Genomic DNA, 4,872 nt, shown 5'->3' with positions numbered 1-4,872 from the left:
GAAGCCAATGGCAAATCCACGTGGCCCCACTACAGATGTTTTTTCACACACCTACACTCCACTGCGTAGGCCCACTAGTCTGCAGGCTCCAACTTTCTAGCATCTCTGTTCTACACAATTTTCATGAAACCCAGTCAATCAAAGCACTGTCTGGTACAATCATGATCAGCAACAGGAAATCCAAAGGTTCTCCCTTGCCACCTGGTCATAGGAATTCTAAAAAATTCATGGTATTTATCTAGATATTTTTTAATGATGATGTTGGAGGCACTGTGCGATTCAATTTATACAGGAACCATTAAATTGTGAGGAAGATGATTTCAATGAAAGCGCTGGAGAACTCTTACAGGCAAGGCTTCCCAAAGAGTGGCCAAAAGGTCACATGAAGCCAGGCCCATTGAGGTCTACAATGTGACTTCCATGTGTGTTTTGACTCTCAACTATGGCTGCCAATCTTTCAGAATAAAATCCTATATATCCTGGCTGAGATTCCCAGTGCTCTATGGAAAGCCACCCTGGTCCTAGATCTCAATTTCCAATCGCGAATCTCATGCATGGCCTCCTTAATCCCAACACAATTCATGGCAATACTTCTCTGAGATCAGTTCCAGAACTCAGTCTCTAAGGGGAATCAAAAAAGAGATCAAGCCCAGGTAAACCCAGGCTTCTCGTCCAACTGCCACAAAAATGACGACAACTGAAACCAAAACACTCCCACACGGCCCTCATCCTCATTTATATAGAAACTAATCAAAAGCTCTAGCTGGAGGTTTCCATGAGGGGCACAGCCTAAGACAGTGTCAAAAATAATCTCCCTTGCCCCTCATTTGCCTAAAGTCAGGGTGGCCTGGACAACCTTCCTGTGAACCAGAAGTGATCAAATAGGCCTGCCATTAATACTTCTCCACTTCTCAATTTTGAGGCCTACTGACTGTAGGGTACAGATTTTTTGTGTGAATTGGAGTCATGAGAATACCCAAGCACCTATTGTCTAGCCTCTGCAGGGCTTTGAAGAACTCATTTGACACAAAGGATCCCTATTCTCACTTGATGGAGGTCAGGAATCTTACAGAGGAAAGCGAGAGACTGCATCCACAATGAATGATCTTATTTCCATTTTGGTTTTGGATGCACAGATGGGATATTCCTTTAGATACATCAGGTTCTGATAATATAAGCCACAGCCTCAAACAGGGCCAAGAGGATGGTTCAGACACATCCCGTTCCAAAGCAATTAAGCAAAGAGCCACAGGTGATGCCCATTCGTTTCCCTTTGAAAACTGTTTTCATCAGGCTTCACAAAGCCCTGAGGCAAAGACTTTCCTGACATACATGGTAACATAAAAATAGATAATCAAATGGTTCAAAGCAGGGTTTCTCCACTGAGACTTTACTGGTCACACTGAAATCTGAGTTTTCTGAGATGCTCACCATTCCCTTCAGCTATCTAGTACATGGCCATGTCACAGAGCTTGGAGGTGGTACATATCTTGGACACAAAACCATGAGCCTATTCTTGAGAGGGGCCAGAATTCAGGAAGAATACAGGAACTTAGGAAGTTAGTAGGTGTTGCCCATGGAAAAGACAAGCCGCAGTCCATTCATAAATTGGGCAGGGTGAATGCTGGGAAGCTTTCAACTAGACAGGACACATCTATTGATTCATTTTCTTTTCTAATGTCTACAACCACGGACACAGTGGAATAGAGAGACGTAAAAACACTCGCCTTGTCAAACAACTTACAAGAAACAATTCACACCAAACCAAACAAACCACCTTTTTTACCTATTTTCAGAACATGAGGAAAAACCACAAACACCATACCCATAAATGCACCTCCTTCCCCCAAGTAGGTCTGTGACTATCTGGAGTGTCCTCTGACTGGTAGGCCATAAAATTTCCGCAGAAATGGCCTTTCCTGTATCAGATCTGGTCTCCTTGGTCAATTCTGTGAAGTTGTCAGGAGGCAGTGATTAGCCAATTTTTGTCCTCTCAGGAAAGACCCCTCTTCAGAGCTTTCTTGGTATTTGGACACCCTTACATCAGCAGGTACCAAGAAAGACTGACTCTGTCCTTGGTAAATCCACAGAAGTGAGCCCACTGGGACTGGGACTGGGAATGGCTCTGGGTGCCTGGTTTCCTGGATCCCTAATTAAGAGAGTTCCATTACAAAGGAAATAGGTCAGGTCACTTCCTTAAGGAACTGAGTGAGGTCACTTCCTTGGCAACCACTTTGTCCTAACAGTTGCTTCCTAGCATCTCCTTATATGGAGGCTGCCCCTACTTCATGTGATACTTTCACATGTTAGAATAGTATAGAAATGAGAGTCACCTGGGAACAGCTCTCCACACAGGCCTGGTTTGGTCCATCTTCCCTACATCAGGAAGAGAGAGGCTGACTCAGACACATCCTTTCATCCTGATCCTGTTGTTTTTCATGGAATATGACTTTTTCTCTCTCAGGTCCTTCATAGCTGCCTTCATCTTCTCCAGAGATCATTTCTGCATGGACTTTTGAGGTTCTCAGTAGGAGGAAGATCCCCTACCTTCCTGTATTGTAAGACCAATTCTGTCCCTGCTGTTCTGCAAAGTGAGATTGAGGGAACAGTGTATGGTTAGGGTTAATAGCATGTTCGATTTGGGTTAGGAATCATTCTGCTGGATGAATAATGGGATTGGGAACCTGCGATATTTATAAGAATATAGACATGAAATATATGTATGAAAACAGAAATCTAGGAAAGATTTGAAGCCCAGAAGGGCATTGGGCCCTAAATTTTGATACTTAGCTTGAATTATGTCCTGCAACAAGGTCTCAGATAAATTGATATACAATGGCATAGGACCCTATACCTTGAATGATTGATTGTAGAAGAGAAGATCCAGTCAAAAATGGATAGTCCGTAGGATTATGAAGATAATCAGTAGGTTTAGGAAGAAGAGTAAGTCTAGTAGTTGGACGAAAAGTTCTTTAGCTCTAGGGTTTCGGTTAGAGAATGAATGTAAATGTCAGCACATGTGAAGAGTCAGTCAAAATGATGAACTGGGGAAAATATGTAGGAAAGCAGTTATCAATAGAGACATTAGGAAATCAGGCAAAGTATAACGTGAGTGATAGGATTAGACATTTTCAACAGGGTTGAGGTTGAATATATAATCTTAGGAAGAAACAAATATTTAGTCACCATTATGATTCATATTTGAGAGCATTAGGCAATCTGGACATTATATTGTTAGTATTCCATGCTCACGTTCCAGTTAGGCTTTGGTAAAACCATAAGTGTGACCTTTGCAATTTGGGTCCAGAATATTACTGTGATAAAATGTATATGTAGATCAGGTGACCTGAGTATTTCTTCCACCATTTCTGGGAGCAATATTTTGAAAACTTATAAATTAGTACTGGGGATACTAATAGGTTTACCCTGTGTTGATGAATATAGAGATGATGCATTAATAGACCACACTGTGAATAAATTATATAACTGGTTCCAAATTTAAATAATGGATTGTGTTGATTTCTGAAAATATATGGGAAATCTTATATTGATATACATACATTCATTCCAACCAGTTATATATATATCTAATGCTAATATTAGGGTTACCGTTTATCATGAATAGTGTGTGAATTTTGCTTCAAAAATAATTATGGAATCGAAAATAATGTGTTTAGAAAGAAGTCTAGTGAAAAGACCAGTAAAGAAACATGGAGGAATATATGTGTTCCGAAGGAGGAAGTGATTGAAATTGAACCAATTGTTTACAAATTTGTGAACTTGTGAATGAAAGAATATATCTTATGATGTTCACAAACTGAAGAAATAATAATGTACCAGGTTTGAATGAAAATGAACTTTAACAAACACAACATATCCCATAGGAATCTACTTGCATTGATGTTAAACTGGGTCAGTTACTGTAAAAATATTGGGATTTATAAGCACCATTCCCTGAAGTTAGTTTTCAGTACTAGGAATCAAATATGTATTTCAGTGGGTGTATATTTCTGAGAATAATCTTGTGAAAAATTGATTATAAATCCACATAGAAGAACATGAATGAATTTAGGGAGTGTATAATAAGACACATATGTTTTATATTTTGGAAAATCTGGAGACTATATATATATATATATATATATATATACACACATATAGACACACAAACACACACGCATTATAATGTACCAATATATATGCCAATTGAAATTCATCATGAAAACTAACTCATCCGCATATCCAAAAATATTCATTGTACTGAACATGGATGTATGTATAATGTTGTTCATCAAGGAAGCTCACCCATGGGTCTAATTTTGAGTTCTAACAGCATTTAGGAGGAGTGGTCTCTTCTCACAATTCATATCTGCCAAGTCAGCCACCTCACAAGAATGTACGTGTGAAACCAGGTAGGATTCTATTTGTGCATATAAAAATACATGTGCTTAACAGGCTACACAGAAAGGGAGGAGGAATTCACGTATTTGTTAACTTTAAAAACACATGGAGAATTATTTCAGCAAATTATTGACTAGATTTATAACTCCTACCTCATGTCATGCAAAAGGCAAGTCCAACTATACACCATGCCTCTTCTGAACTGCTTGTATTTCTATTATGTTTGGGTTATTTTTCTCATCATATTAGTATTAGTAGTCAGGGTCTAGTAGGGTATGGGTTAGTGTCAGGGATTCACTATTATGAATGGAAAATTTGAAAATGAATCCAATGTGTATGCAAATATGTGCTACAAAAATATCTTCCCCCTCTCATCCAGAACAATGACTTGACATTACCTTAGCCCCAAGTAAGTCACAATTAGAGGAGAAGAGTTAGAAAATCTGTGAATACATTTATGGAATGGAAAAT

This window comes from Callospermophilus lateralis, unplaced genomic scaffold (genome assembly GCF_048772815.1).
Source record: "Callospermophilus lateralis isolate mCalLat2 unplaced genomic scaffold, mCalLat2.hap1 Scaffold_2915, whole genome shotgun sequence".
NCBI classification, from domain to species: domain Eukaryota; kingdom Metazoa; phylum Chordata; class Mammalia; order Rodentia; family Sciuridae; genus Callospermophilus; species Callospermophilus lateralis.
The sequence above is the reverse complement of the archived record's forward strand: the minus strand, read 5'-3'. Positions refer to the sequence as shown.